Source organism: Scyliorhinus torazame, chromosome 1, assembly GCF_047496885.1.
Source record: "Scyliorhinus torazame isolate Kashiwa2021f chromosome 1, sScyTor2.1, whole genome shotgun sequence".
NCBI lineage: Eukaryota > Metazoa > Chordata > Chondrichthyes > Carcharhiniformes > Scyliorhinidae > Scyliorhinus > Scyliorhinus torazame.
This window is the reverse complement of record NC_092707.1, coordinates 169,201,236-169,217,837: the sequence shown is the minus strand read 5'-3', so window position 1 is coordinate 169,217,837 and position 16,602 is coordinate 169,201,236. Positions and strand designations below refer to the sequence as shown.

Below are 16,602 nucleotides of genomic sequence, written 5' to 3'. Positions count from 1 at the left end.
ATGCTGGAAAGATTTAACTCTTGTCAGAGAAACAAAGGGCCCATCTCTGATTTTATTACAAATCTCAAGTTAATACCACAAGGCTGTGATTATGCTGATTTCAGAGACACTATGATAATGCATCAATTAATTTCTGGACTATCTGATAAAAATTTGAGGTACGAACTATCACAAAATAAGCATCTAACTCTAGAAACTGCTATACAAAAATGCCTTGCTTATGAACAAAAACAAAATCAATACTGTCAGTCTTTACAAACACAGAATCAGTGCCTAGAAAAGAAAATCGGAAAAAACGGCGCCAAAACTTACCACGAGGCAGAGGCAGGATTGAAGGAAGTTCTGAGCGGCAGCCATTTTGAGAAAGGAGCTGCACATGCGCAGTTGGCAAAAGAGCGCACAGTACAGGAAACTTGGAGTGCGCATGGGCAACCTAGTCCTACGCATGATGTCACGAGGGTCATGACATCAGAGGACCAGGACCACGCCCACTTGAAAGAGAAATGCACGAAAATGAACAAAAAGAAATTTAAAGCTGCAAAACAGAATTTTCTTGCCTCAAAAGACAGAAAAATGCCCGAACTTACACCAGCAGTTGGAAATAACTTTCACAACACCCTGGAACAAGGAGTTAGCACCGCCCTAGAAGATGATATGGTCCGTGTAGACTACGACTCAGACGAAGATTTAATCTTGGGAGGTGGCTACCCCAGCACCAAATCCGAACCGCAACTAGAGGTGTTGTACCGTGAAGACCCCGCCGATGAGTTCTTCGGATTGGGGAATCTTCAGCCCAGCATATATGACATCCCGACTCGTGAGTGCAGGATTATGCTGTGGCCTGACGCCAAGAAACAGAGAGTGGTCCACGCACCACGAAGGGTCCCAGCCTCCACACAAGAAGATGATTTGTTCATTGAACATGAAGAGAACGATCACAACTCCGAAACAGAAAGCGATGATTTATCCAACGAACAATACACACAATACTGCTCAGACATGGCTGAGTTATTCGGAGATCCTGATCACAGCATCAGCATCGCGGCTGAAAAGCTCAATACGATTCTTCTCATGGTAGATGAATCCAATACCATGGTGCCATGGCAGATCGTCGTTACATTGGATGACAGCAATACCCAAGACTAAGACGACGCCACACAGAGAGCACAGAACGACTCAGTTGAGAGAGCACAGATTGACTCTACAGCGAGAACACTGCACGACTCCACAAAGAGAGTGATGGCAGACTCCACAGAGAGAGCGATGACAGACTCCACAGAGAGAGCGATGACAAACTGCACAGAGAGAGCGATGACAAACTCCACAGAGAGAGCGATGACAAACTCCACAGAGAGAGCGACACAAGCCTCCACAAAGAGAGCGATGCAAGCCTACACAAAGAGAGTGACACAAGCCTCCACCGACAGCTCGGTGACAGACTCAAAAATGAAGCAAGCAAACACTCCATAGCGAACGCCATGCATGTCCAAGACCATGAAGACCTACCAAGCTTATTTGAGCCACCAGAAGAAGACACTGAATGGCTACCCACTGTATGTGAGACAAGTGACGAAGAAATCACAATTCCCATACAGGATGTGCAGGATCACAGCGAGACTGACATATCTCAGCTCGCCTGCACAGAAGCACTCCATAATCAGAGGACGGCCACCCATGAGTCCAGAGAGACCATGTCAATAGAAATCCTGAAGATTTTGACTCCAGAAGAGGAGCACCGAGAGTCCAGAGAGACCACGTCAATAGAAATCCTGAAGATTTTGACTCCAGAAGAGGAGCACCACAACCCATAACAAAATGAAATTGTGAAGATTTTGACTCCAGAAAAGGAGCACAAAGAGATCACAGATGATTCAAATGACCCTGAAATGACTCCAAAAGAGGAGCACAAATAACTCAATGATAATTCAAGTGAACCTGAAATGACTCTAGAAGAGGAGTACCAAGTAAGCAAAGAAGAGGAATCGAATCCACCACAAATGACTGATTTCACCAACATCAATGCAACATCAGATCATTCTCACAATTCTCAAGAAGAAACGCTCAATGTAGCAGATACCACAAAGGACACTGACACCAATAACTGTGACAATGACTCAAATAATCCACATGGCACACTCATTGAGCGCAACAAGAACAACAAAAACCACAAGAAGCACAGCAGAAACAAGAACAACAACAAAAACAACATGCAGTGCAACAAGAACGACAAAAGCAACAAGAAGCATCCCAGAAACAACAAGCATGACAAGGAAAAGAACAAGAATAAAAGCGAAAACAACGAAAACAGAATCAACAAGCGCGACAAAAAGAACAACAACAACAACAACAAGAACGCCATCGAAAACAACCAAGGCAGAAACGACAAAAACAACAACAACAACGACAACGAAAACAACAAAGACAGAAACGACAGAAACAACAACAATGAAACAACGACCTGTACAACATGGTACAACTCTGCACATGAAGGACAATGCCACAGCTTACTGTGAAACAATGACAAGACTACAAACATGCCATGGCATGATAAATAATCTCACAAATTCACATCTGCTCCAGAACAAACAAGCAAAACAGCTTTCACGAACGATGACATACAGAATCAATACCACAAACACAGGAAAAAGTCGAGGTCAGACAACGGTGCGACACTGAATCGCTACCCGCAATCAAATGGAACAGGGGAAAAAGGTGTCCACATCATTAAACTGCTCATCAGCAAAGCAGCCGAGTCACGTTCCGACATCAACCTAGCTCTGTTATCGTACCGAGCAACCCCATTGAGCTCAGGACTGTCACCAGCGCAAATGCTCTTCGGCAGAGACATCCGGACAACCCTACCGGCAATGCAACTCCGAGGCTCCGGCAACGCATCGGTTCTCAACGACATGTGAGCACTATGCGCCAAACAAAAACTATACTACGATCAACATGTGATCCCACTCAAGCCACTGACAATTGGTGACACCATCAGAATCAGGGACCTAGAAGGCGAATGGTCTGAGTCAGCCACGGTGATCAGGCAGGAGGCACCGCGGTCCTACATTGTCAAATCGTCTGCGGGAGTACTTTTTTGTCATAACCGCCGGGATCTATTAGAGATTCGACCTGCAACGCCAGTGTTTCCCACACTGGACTTGACCGAGTCCATTTGTCCACAGGACATTCCTCGCCACACAACGCCAGACAGTACTCTTGGTGACATCAAACCATCATCCCTACCACCACCATTAAGACGTTCCAGCAGAAGCCGTAAGGCACCCGACCGGCTAGATTTGTAATGACACTTCAACACACCCACAAGACAAATATGAACATTTCTCACGCTGGATTCATAACACAGTTAATTGTTTCTGTATTACTTTATCATTTTCGCAGTGTGCAGCTTTGCTTATTCTCACCACTTGTTATGTACAGTTTTCTTGCGGCCAATCTAGAAAACATATCAAATCAAAAGGGGGGGGATGTAGTGATCTGTACATCTGTACATACATCTGCACATACACCAGGGACTGCAGACAGATGTAACAGCCACAGCATCACTAGAGGGCAGCATCAGAGACGGGCATAAAGGGTCCAGCCCAAGGGAGGATCCGGCTCTTTCAGAAGCACAGGGCTAGTGAGCAGCAGCAGACAGAGACAGCTCAGCATAGGCAGCTTACCTTAGCTTCACTGGTCATACCTCCTGACTGTATTATATCTAGTTAAGCTCTGGAAACAGAACAAACCCATTGAATAAAGTATTTGTGTTAACTGGAAGACTACAATCTTTATTCAGACTTAGAGAATAACATTAATTGGTGGAATTACAGAGCAGCTTTCCATGGCTGCTGGTACCTGGGTTGTGATATCCATAATGAATTAACTGGAAGGGTTGTTAAACCTTTTCAATGAAACGAAAGAGAAAATGCTGGAAAATCTCAGCAGGTCTGGCAGCATCTGTAGGGAGAGAAAAGAGCTAACGTTTCGAGTCCGATGACTCTTTGTCAAAACTGACAGACAGAGAAAGTGGGAAATATTTCCGAAACCCCACCCTGCACCACCTGCCGGCACCCATACCGTCTGCCATGGCCGGGTGCCCTGGCCACGAAGGCCACCAGCCACCCAGCCCCTGTGCTGCATCCGTGCGACTGTCTAACACTGTGCGTTCACTGTCTTCCCCCACCCCCAGGAGAAATCGCCGAGAGATGGAGAAACCCTGAGGGGGCTCGCTGGACCTGTGGACCGCAGCTGAACTGCGAGCACAGAACCTGAGGGGTGGGCCAGGGAGAGTGCGGTCGCCGCGGCAGAGGTCAGCTTCGGCCGAGCAAGTGAGACCCAGCTGAATGGCGGTTCCCCTGGGCATGTGGGTCACCACCTCTCCCCACCCCGAACCCACACCACCCGTACACCCACCACCAGCCCCTCACACCCACACCCCACCACCACCACCAACCACCCCCCCCCCACAGCCACACCACCCCCACACCCATCATGACTCCTTCACCACCCCCACCCTGCCCCCTCCCCCACCACCACCGCCTCCCCCTCCCCCCCCCCCAAACTGCCCCCTCCACCAGCACCTGCCACCCTGACCCGCTGTCCAATCATGTGTCATGTCTTGTGTCTTACAGGATCTCCTGCCGATGAGGCTGGCCCTTCCTCGAGCGGCAGGGTGGAGGAGGAGGAGGACACAGACACCGATGGGAGCCGTCGACCAGCAGCCCGAGACACCCTGCAGCACCAGTCCAGGGACAACACTATTTCCCGACACAGCTGTCTTCAACACCCTCCACCATCCCAGAGGCATTCACCTCGGTTAGGCGCTTTAGTAAAAAGGCTCCTGGGATACTATTTGGTGCGCACCACACGTGCTGCAGCACATCAGGTGGAGGCAGGAACCCACGAGGGGCCAAATGGTCGGAGGGGGCCCGATCCCAGGGACTAGCTGCTGTCCAGATGATTTCTGGCTTCTGGAACGGGTCGTCCCATCGATAGTGGAGATGCAGTTGCTGAGTCAGGGACTGCATGAGGGGGTGTCAGCAACATCCATGGTGCCGACCATGCATGCCACCCAGGCCACATCCTCACGGGTGGCGCCTGCGGCGGAGGCCTTGGGGGGCAAAGATAATGGCCATGGGTCAAGATGTCCAAGGCCTGGGGCATTCTGTGTGAGCTGTGGCCGAGGTGCAGGACACGGCTATCCTGTCACAGGCAGCCATGTACCAGAGCGCCCTGGACGTAGCAGCAGTGCTCCAGAGCTTGACCCAGTCACAGCGGGTCATGACTGAGGGCATCAAAGGTATTGCCTGGGCACTGACTGATGTGGCACAGACACAAAAGTAGCTGGCGCAGTAACTGGCTGGTGTGACACAGACCCAGAAAGTGGTGGCACAGTCACATGTGATGTGGCACAGTCGCAGAGGGACGGCACGGTGGCACAGTAGTTAGCACTGCTGCCTCAAAGCTCCAGGGACCTGGGTTCAATTCTGGCCTTGGGTGGAGTCTGTGTGGAGTTTTCACTTTCGCCCCGTGCCTGCCTGGGTCTCTCCGGGCGCTCCGGTTCCCTCCAACATCCAAAGATGTGCAGGTTAGGTGGATTGGCCATGCCAAATTGTCCTTAGGTGGTGTTACTGGGTTATGGGGATAGGGTGGGGGTGTGGGCTTAAGTAGTGTGCTCTTTCCAAGGGCCGGTGCAGACTCGATGGACTGAATGGCCTACTTCTGCACTGTAAATTCTATGATTCCCTGTGCCCGATGGCTGTGAGCATTGAGACCCTGGCTGAGACCAGAGCGGGCCTTCATGACTGGAAGCGGCAGGTGGTGGGGAAGCCTCAGGGGTTAGCTCCGCTTGCACCCTCAGCCCATGGAATAGCGCGTGAGCCATCGGGCACTCCAAGGGAAGAGGAGGCGATGGGGCCCGTGCTGTTGCAGGAACAGCGCGACGCCTCCCCCCCCCCCCCCCCCACTCCCCCCCATCCTGTCCCTGGCGCATCTGATGGTCAGCAGGCTGAACAGGGCGCCACAACACTATCTGGGACACCCGAGCAGCAGCCGAGCCCATCCCTGGGGGTGGGCTTGGCCCAGGGACTCCAGTTCAGCCAGCACTCACTGCTCCGGTGTCCCGCCCCCATCCCTCCACCCCCAATATTTGGCACCTCGAGGATTCGATGGGACCGTGTGATGGGATGACCAGCTCGCAGGCAGGGATCGCCCAGTGATGGTGGAAAGTGCGACCATGGGCAGTAGTCAGACGTTATTCAAAGATGCAGAGCACCAGACCTCATCGCTGAGTAAATCATCATCATCCTCCATCCCATGGACCAGTCCTGTTGTTACTGCTAACCCAGAGCCGCACCCCTTAGTGAAGCAGGTAGAAATCACGGAGGGGGTTGCGAAGGGAGGGTGTTAATGGGAGGGGGTGGCCAGCTTGGGGGTGGGGGGTTTGTTTGGGATGGGGTGTCCGTGCCGCTGGCCAGGCCCTCAAGTCGGTGAACCTGGATTAGAACATCACGTGCGCGCCGGCCCTGGAGCACACATTGCGCGGCCTCCCGTACCTGTCCATCATTGCCCTCCTCCGCATTCTCCTTATCGGACGAGGACGGGCATTCATCCCCCTTCTCCAGTATGCCGCCCCTCTGTTGTGAGATGTTATGGAGCAAGCAGCAAGCCGCCACAATATGGGAGACTTTCCTAGCGCTATACTGGAGGGCCCCTCCTGAGCGGTCCAGACACCTGAATCGCATCTTCAGGATGCTGAAGCCACAGTTCGATCATGTCGCTGGTTGCTGCATGGGCGTCATTGTAATGGGTCTCTGTGTCGGTCTGTGGCCCCAGATAGGTGTCATCAGCCACAGTAGATAGTCCCTGTCGCTGAGTAACCAACCCCTCAGCTGTGGGTGCACTTCAAAGTGGTCAGGAACAGTCGAGAGTGCCAGGGTGAAGGCGTCATGCACACTACCCAGTTATCAGGTGCGGACGTGCATGATGTGCAACTCATGGTCACACAACAGCTGCACGTTCATCGAGTGGAACCCCTTTTGGTTTGTGAAGGCCTGTCATGAGCCAGTGCTAGTAGGCAACATGCATCCCGTCGATCACCCCCTGAACCTGGGGCATCACCGCGATAGTGGTGAACCTCGCTGCCCAGGACTGGTGGGCTCGGTCAACTTTGAATTTGATGTATTATTACGACCGTCCATACAGACAGGGTCTTCATGCTGGCGTCAATGCACCGAGGACTGTGAGATTCTGGACAGATCCTCACCTGGCTCCTGGGAGGACCCCGTTGCATAAAGGTTCAAGGCAACCATCACCTTGACGGCCAATGGGAGCCGGTGACCTCCCCTATTCCCCATGGTGCAGCCAGGTGTGCCACGATCTGGCAAATATGTCGCACTGTCCCCCTGCTCAGCCGGAGTCTCAGCCAGAGTCGAATGACAGGCACTGCCAGTATACACGAGGCCTCAAGCGGCGCCACACTTGCACCTCCTCCTCCTCTCCATCCTCACCGGTTGCCTCCTGTTCACCTGGGTCAGGCTCCACCGCTGCAGGGTCCTCCTCGAGCAGCTCCAGCTCGTACAGCCTCAGTGCATCCCCTAGGGCTTGCGGCAACTAGGATGAAGGCCACCATTCCTGGTTGAATTCTGAATTCCTTTGCCTGCAGGGGGTGAAAATCAGACATGTTAGCATTGTGCGTGTCTCCGAGCCCGACAAGATCCACCGGGCTACACAGTGATCGTGGTCTACACTGCAACCCCTGCCCCCGCTTTCCCCTTCTCTCCTCCCCCATCCCTGCACCCACCCCCCGGCCGCCCCCCCGGAATGCTGCCTGCCGCACCCCTGGCCCCGTCGGTGCCTGGCACCATGGGGGCCTCTGGCCCGCCACCCGTACCTGCTGCCAGGCGTACTGTTGGCTGGTGCGACCCATGCCAGCGGTATGCTCCATGGCCCCCGTCGCCATCCTCCTGTAGGGTGTTGCCCTTGGGTAGGTTGCGTGCTTCCCTGTCACAGCCGGTTGGGGGGTGGGGAGTTGGTGGGGTGGAGGGTGGAATGCAGGGTTGGTGGGGTGGAGGCATCCATTTGGTGGTGTCACTCTGCGCAAACATGGGCCATGGTGGGTAATCAGTGGGGTGCACAGCAAGATGGCTGCCTTGCAGGCCGCGACAATGGTAGTCCATGCCTGGGCGCTCTGGTCCTGTGCGGAGTCACCCGACCTCACGGTCCATCCCCTGCTAATGATATGCAAACGGTGTTTACTGTACGTGCGGAGTAGAGTGCATTGGCACCGCTGTCGAGGCACCAGAGCATGGCATTGTGGTGGGCACCCAACGCCAGCCACGATTTTAGCCTCAAGACCGATTCTCCGCCCAATCGCCTTTCCCAATTCCGGCATCGGCTGATGGAGAATCCCGCCCCTGGTGTTTGAAGGGGGAATGTGAGAATTCTTGGAAACGCGCCTGGAGTTTGGGCTGATGTGGTAGGAAGGAGGCTCAGTATTAGTCACAAAGTCAGTCTCACTGAGAGAGCGAATGGTCTCAGTAAGTGAGTGGAGAGTGGCGCCGCATTTTAAATATACATCAAACTCCTTAAACACACGCAGCATGACTTCAAACATAGATCTGATTGACAACGTAAGAGTAACAGAAATTCAACAGAAATCAACAAGACTAACTGTCACCAACACTGACAATGTAACTGAAATTCAATCTCATTGACAATGTTCATAAGTTCATAAGATATCGGAGCAGAATTAGGCCATTCGGCCCATCAAGCCTGCTCCGCCGTTCCATGATATGTTCCATATCTGCTATCTACAATTTAGAGACTAGGAGCTGGGTTGTGAAATCAATCAGAGCATCTCCTCCCTAGAACACATGACCTAGGAGCGGGAGTCGGCAATTTAGCCTCCCGAGCCTAACACCCTCAATGTGATCATGGCTGATCCCATCCGGGCCTCAACTCCACCGTCCTGCCCGTTCTCCATAACCCTTCAACCCATTACCAATTAAAAATCTGTCTAACTCCTCTTTAAATTTACTCACTGTCCCTGCATCCACTGCATTCTGGGGGTAGCGAATTCCACAGAGTCACAACCCTTTGGGAGAAGTAAGGCGGGATTCTCCCGAATCAGCGCGATGGCCCGACGCCGGCGTAAAAGATGACGTGAACCACTCCGGTGTCGGGCCAACCGGAAGTAGCGGAATTCTTTGCACTTCCGGGGGCTAGGCCGGCGGCGGAGGGGTTGGCGCCGCGCTAGCGGCGCCGAAGGGACTGCGCGAGTTAGCGCATGCACAGAACCGCTGGTGTATTGTCGCGCATGCACAGGGGGGTGTCTTCTCCGCGCCGGCCATGGCGGAGCCCTACAGGGTCCAGTGCAGAAGGAAGAAATGCCCCCAAGGCACAGGTCCGACTGCAGATTGGTGGGCCCCAATCTCAGGGCCAGGCCACCGTGGGGGCCACCCCCGGGGTCGGATCCCCCCGCGCCCCTCCCGAGGACCGCACCTGGCAACTTACCTGCCAGGTCCCGTCGTGTGAGACCATGTCCAATCCACACCGGCGGGACTGGCCAAAAACAGTCGGCCACTCGGCCCATTTGGGCCTGGAGAATTGCCGGGGGGGCCGCTGCCAACGACCCCCGACTGGCGTGGCGTGAACCCCGCCCGTAAACCGGCACCGGAGAATACGGCAGCCGGAGTCGGAGCAGCGGTTCGGGATTCACGCCGCCCCCCGGGGATTAGCTCTAATATATTTTAAATTTGCTACCTCTTATTCTAAGATTATGACCTCTCGTTTTAGAATGCCCCACAAGAGGAAGCATCAGCTCCATGTCTATTTTATCCATTCCTTTTAGCTTCTTGTATATCTCAATTAGATCTCCCCTCATTCTTCTAAACTCTAGGGAGTGTAGGCCTAAATTGTTCAATCTCTCCTAATACGACAAACCCCTCATCTCTGGAATCAATCTAGTGAACCTCCTCTGAACTACCTCCAATGCCACTGCATCTTTCCTCAAATAAGGGGACCAAAACTGTGCACAATACTACAGGTGCAGTTGTACTAATGCCTTGTATAGTTGCTACAACACTTCCTTCCCTTTACACTCAATTCCTTTTGCTATAAATGCCAACATTCCATTTGCTTTCCTTATTATCTGCTGCACCTGTATGCTCGTTTTCTGTGACTCATGCACAAGGACACCCAGATCCCTCTGCATCGGAGCACCCCAAAGTCTTTCCCCATTTAGATGATAAGTTGCCTTTCCATTTTTTCGAACATTATGCATGATCTCACACTTATCCACATTAAACTCTGTTGACAGTGGCATCCAATTAAACATGCATCCAATTCAGAAGGTTAACCTTGAAGTTGGTCTCTTTGTGTGAATTGTACTTGAACAGATGCATTTCCCCCCTGACTAGGATGGATGGAGATTCCAAACCCATACCCGTCGCCCCAGAGCAGAGTTCAGAATGGGGCAAACCAGAATCAGATTTGTTACAATGGACCAACTGAAATGTGGAGAGATCCCCACAGGATACACAGGAATTCTCTGCTAAATCTTGTATTTGGGAGTCCTCCGGCTACGGGTTGCTGACTGGGGTACTTGTAGAAACATATTCCAGTAAGCAGTCATTTGGTTTTGGATGGGAGATGCAGGCCTGGAAAAAAAGAGTGTGAAGCACGGCCGGAAACTACCTCTGTGCAGAGGGTGTATCTTCAGGAAAGAAATTTAAAGATAATTGATTTTATTTCTTTTAAGCTCAAGGTTTTAGGTGCAGATGCTGACTGACCTGGCCGATCAGCTGCTGCAGAAATGGGAGTCAATGCTGGAGGTTGTGCTGGTGGCGGTGACTGTAACAGTGACCCAGAGAGGCAAGGAAGTCCACGGCACCAGCCTCTACATCAGCCTCATGTGGCCATATACTGTACTGCAGTGAGAATTTACCCAGGCAGAAAATGGGTTAAAAGACCAAGCGATCTCTGGGGATCAATTTTAGTGTCCTTTTGGCGACCCATTTTACATCATCCCGTGACCCAATTTCAGGAAATACACGTTTATGAGGAAGGGCTGGACAGGTTACGGTACAATCCACTGGACTTTTGAAGAGTAAGAGGCGACTAGATTGAAACATATAGTGGTGAACTCTCCTCCTCCCCAACCGCGTGTTTCTCAGTGGCGGGCTGTCGCTAGCAGCGGGATTCTCCGTTCCTGCAGCCGGCCAATGGGATTTCCCATTGTGGCCGCCGCACACCGCTGGGGAACCCGTGTGTGGGGTTGCGCTGACAGCGGAACGGAGAATCCCGCTGGCGGAGAATTCACGCCAGAAGGTCCTAATGGATCTTGACAGGATCAATATGGAGAGGATATTTCCTCTTGTGGGAGAATCTAGTCCAAGGGGTCACTGTTTAAAAATAAGGGGTCGTCCATTTAGGACATAGATGGGGAGAAATATTTTCTTTCAGAGGGTCGTGAGTAACCAGAACTATCTTCCACAAAAGGCGGTGGAAGCAAAGTCTTTGAATATTTTTAAGGCAGAAGTAGATATATTCTTGATAAGCAAGAGGGTGAAAGATTATCAGGGGTAGACAGGAGGGTGCAACTGAGGTTACAATCTGATAAGCCGAGTTCAAAGGGCTGAGTGGCCGACCCTGTTGCTAGTTTGTATGATCTTGTGTAGCAGGGTTTTTCAAACTGTGGGTCGCGACCTGCCGGTGGGCCAGGTGGGTGTCAGGAGGGTCATGGAGTGATTGGTTGCGGCAGTTCCGATCACGGGAGAAACGCCCAACAGCCGTGACCGTTTTTTAAGAATGACGGCCGTGACTGGATTTTAAGTTGAGAATGCCGGGCGCGACTGGGTTTAAATGCAAACGGTGCAGTCTTCGTGCCGGAAGCGGCAGCAGAGAACAGGTCACAAGCCTGGCACATACACTGACGTCACGCTACAAAACTGGCATCTACCTGGCAATGTGGAAAATTGCCCAGGTGTGTCCTGTACTCAAGAAACAGGACAAATCCAATCCAGCCAATTACCACCCTATCAGTCTACTCTCCATCAGCAAAGTGTTGGAAGGAGTCATCAACAGTGTTATCAAGCCCGGGCAGCACGGTGGCACAGTGGTTAGCATTGCGGCCTCACGGCGCCGAGGTCCACGGTTCGATCCCGGCTCTGGGTCACTGTCCGTGTGGAGGTTGCACATTCTCCCCATGTTTGCGTGGGTTTCGCCCCCACAATCCAACAATGTGCAAGGCAGGTGGATTGGCCTCGATAAATTGCCCCTTAATTGGAAAAAATGAATTGGGTACTCTAAATTTACAAAACAAAAGTGTTATCAGGCGCACTAACTTGGCAATAACCTGCTCACGGATACTCAGTTTGAGTTCTGCCAGGGTCACTCAGCTCATGACCTCATTACAGCCTTGGTTCAAACATGGGCAACAGAGCAGAATGCCAGAGGTGAGGTGAGAGTGACTGCCCTTGACATCAAGGCAGCATTTGACTGAGTAGGCATCAAGGAGCCCTAGCTAAACTGGAGTCAACGGGAATCAAGGGGAAAATTCTCCGCTGGTTGCAGTCTTACTTGGCACAAAGGAAGGTGTTTGTGGTGGTTGGAGGTCAATCATCTCAACTCCAGGACATTACTGCAGGAGTTACTCACGGTAGTATCCTAGGCCCAACCATCTTCAGCTGCTTCATCAATGATCTGCTGTCCATCATTAGGTCAAAAGTGGGGATATTTACGGATGACTGCACAATGTTCAGCACCATTTGTGACTCCTCAGAAGCAGTCCGAGTCCAAATGCGTCAATATCCAGGCTTGGGCTGACAAGTGGCAAGTTACATTTGTGCCACACATGTGTCAGGCAATGACTGTCTCCTACAAGAGATGATCTACCCATCGGCCCTTGACATTCAATGGCATTACCTTTGCTGGATTCCCCCATAATCAACATCCTGGGGGTTACCATTGTTCAGAAACAACTAAACTAGCCACATTAATACTATGGCTACCAGGGTAGATCAAAGGCTAGGAATCCTACAGCGAGTAACTCACCTCCTGACTCCCCAAAGCCTGTCAACCATCTACAAGGCACAAGTCTGGAGTGCAATGGGATACTCTCCACTTGCCTGGATGAGTTCAGCTCCTACAAAACTCAAGAAGCTCGATATCATCCAGGACAAACAGCCTGCTTGATTACTCCTCCTTCCACAAACATTCAAACCCTCCACCACCGACAAACTGTGGCAGCCTTATGTGCCATCTACAAGATGCAATGTAGTAACTCACCTGCCAAACTTATGACCACAGCTGGTTTAGCTCAGTGGGCTAGACAGCTGGTTTGTGATGCAGAACAAAGCCAGCAGCGCGGGTTCAATTCCTGTACCAGCTGAGAATTCTGAATTCTCCCCCTGTGTACCCGAACAGGCGCTGGAATGTGGCGACTAGGGGCTTTTCACAGTAACTTCATTGCGGTGCTAATGTAAGCCTACTTGTGACAATAAAGATTATTTACATTTTACATTTTTTTTACACTAACATCTAGGATGACAAGGACAGCAGATACCTGGGAACTCTACCACCTGGAGGTTCCCCTCCAAGTCACTTACCACCCTGACTTGGAAATATATTGCTGTTCCTTCGCTGTCGCTGGGACAAAATATTGGAACTCCCTCCCGAACACCACAGTGGGTGGACCTACACCTCAAGGACTGCAGCGGTTCAAGAAGGCAACTCACCACCACCTCCTGAAGGGTAACTAGGACTGGGCAATAAGAACTGGCCTAACCAGCAATACCCACATCCTGTAAATGAATTACATTTTTTTTTTTTAAATCCCACGCTTTGTTTCTGCTGTGGATTTTTGATGTGTTTGAAAGGCTGTTGAAGAGGTAGAGGCTGCTCAATGGCTAGCAACATTGTGTTTCCTTCACTGTTCTCTCACTGCAGTAAAATTTGGATCAATCTTGGGTCGTTGCAAAGTCGATTTTCTTCCTCCACTGGTCTCACTCGTGGTTCGCTGAGCTGTGTCCTCAGTTTGCTAGAATGTGGCTTCCACCATCTTTTGGTGTTATAGCTGAGCTTTGATGAGGTTTCGCTAATACCATGTTGTTTTGGTTTACCTAACCTCGATACAGCTTTGTCTCTTTGGATTGACTTGACATAGTCAGTACAGTTTAACTTTAGACCTTTTATTGAGAACTAAACACAAAATCTTCAGAGTAAGCACATGGTAATCAGGAGACAGATTGTTCTGCTCCGAACATTCTTGGTCATCTAAATGCTGATGTCAGTTACACCTCGTAAACATATTCATTAACCCATTACTCTACAATTGGTGGTGGGATGAGGCCCTGAAATGGCCATTAATTAGCTTCCATCCAGTGAGCGGAGCAAGCTTCTTAGCTAAATAGTGGGCGCTATCTAACGGCCTCGTCGCGCCCACCCCGGATACAACGAGGCCGGTAAATCCCATGGGATTTTTATTTTTTATTAACTTTTTCCAATTAAGGGGCAATGTAGCGTGGCCAATCCACCTCTCCTGCACCTCTTTTGGTTGTGGGGGTGAGACCCATGCAGACACGGGGAGAATGTGCAAATTCCACACGGACAGTGACCCGGGGCCAGGATCAAACCCGTGTTCTTGCACCGTGAGGCAGCAGTGCTAACCACTGTGCCACTGTGCCGTCTTGCTCTTGCAAGATTTATGACGCTCATTACGCCTCTCAAGATCTAATGAGATCTAGCGAGGCGTCATGATCTAGCTAGATCTCGCCCTCAATGGGCGGAATCCAGATTTGCATATTTAAGTGTGCAGTTAAGCTCACTTAAATATGTTCGTGCCGGAGTTACCCAAGGCGCCTCAGAGACCTTGAGTGGGTGCCATTTAGCACTGGTTTCCACAAACGTGGACCAGGTGCCCCGGTATTTGGGGGGTCTCCCAGGTGACTGGGGGCCCCTGGGTGGTTGGACTCTGAACAGGGTGATACCCTGGCATTCCCAATGCCACCCTGGCACCTTGGCACTGCCAGCAGGCACCCTGGCAGTGCCAGGTGGCACAGCCAGGGTGGCATCTTGCCCATGCCATGGATCAGGCACGGAGGTGCCGTGCCCTCATGAGGTGGGATGCGGGGGGCTCGCGGACCCTCTAATTAATAAGTTGGGTCATTGGGGGGGGGTCCAGAGGCCAGAGTGGGGGGCCAGAGATCGGGGTGCCTTTTTCTCTTCCTGCACTGGCGAGCTGAGCTCGTTAGTGCAGGAAATTAGCCGAAGTGTGGCCTCGGCGGGGCATTCCTTGCCAAGAACCAGAAATGAAACAGAGTCCCTTTTAATATCGGGGTTGTTCTCAGCACTGTGAGCACCAGGAAACACCTCGCTAAATGTGCCCGAAACGACACTCTGTTTCATTGCCAGCAAATTGCGTTCAGTGACTCACACATTAACAAGGAAGGAGGGATTTTAGCTCCAGCATTCCCATCAAGAATAGGCTTACTTTTCAAATCAGCCATCTTTCTCTGCATTGCCTCTAAAACTTTATTTGTTGCAAGACTGCTTTAAGGATTAACAGCAGTCCTTTATGACATGTCTGTATCCTGTAATCTGCCTCTGACCCGCTGACAATCCAAGCCTGTCATGCTTTCATCACTGGAAGTGGTTTGTATTTATTACAATGGACCTGCCCCACATTTTAGTGCAAGGTCAGAAGGCACATCGCAAGCATGCACATTAGCTGAACAGCAGTGGTCCAAGTGTATCCCTGCCAAGATCATATCATCTGTATAACATCTCACGTACTAGGTTGAACTTATCCTAGTCCTCAACGCCTCCTGCTCACATTACATATTGAATGTTTCACATCTTTATTGAAGAACTTTGGAAGGCTGCGACCTTGGCTGAATTTACTGCTTTTTTTCTAACGTCTTCAATAACACTTTGGATCACATTGCAAACTGTTTGCCTGATGTCAGGATTCTGGTAGAATTTATGTAATGTGAAGGCAACAACAGAATGAATCATTTTGGCTGATTGTCAAACTGTGACTCGGTAATATTTGACTCGTCATTACTCAGAATGCAATCAGCAAATTAAAGCACACACTTGCCTTTTCTTAATTTGCAACTACCTACTCTGCAGTAACTTGGAAAACCAGGTCAGAGTTTACAACATCTAAGTCCCTGCTGGCAAAACAGCATGTATGTTGTGCAGCTGTCAAGCTGCCTTTTGGCTAAGTTTATACAAGATTAAAGTGTTTGTGGCATAGCAGAAAACACCATGCTGTTAGAACTTCCCCTACAATGGAGAGATTTCCTCTGTGTGTCATGTATTATGAAACCAGAAACGTCATGAATGCCAAACCATGGGCGGGATTCTCCACTCCCACGCCGAAGTGGCCGCGCCGTCGTGAACGCCGTCGAGGTTCACGACGGCGTGGAACGGCCCCGGTCCCGACCGATTCAGGCCCTGACAATGGGCCAGTATCGGGGCCGCGTCATCTACACGCGCCAGGCCTTGTCGCCAGCGTAAAAGCGGCGCCGCATAGATGACTCGGCCGTCGCCGCATAACGGACGTCATCCGCGCATGTGTGGTTGCCGTCCTCTCTA

General features: G+C 51.1%; 1 long non-coding RNA gene across 2 annotated transcripts in view; it reads left to right on the top strand.

The window, feature by feature from the left end:
* The window catches only part of LOC140416562 (uncharacterized), a 143,518-nt gene extending 129,677 nt beyond the window's left edge, over positions 1-13,841 (top strand). For both annotated transcript variants that reach the window (XR_011944779.1, XR_011944780.1), the window contains exon 4: positions 13,547-13,841. This is a non-coding gene — a long non-coding RNA (uncharacterized lncRNA). The remainder of the gene's footprint in view (positions 1-13,546) is intronic.
* The last annotated feature ends 2,761 nt before the right edge of the window (positions 13,842-16,602 follow it).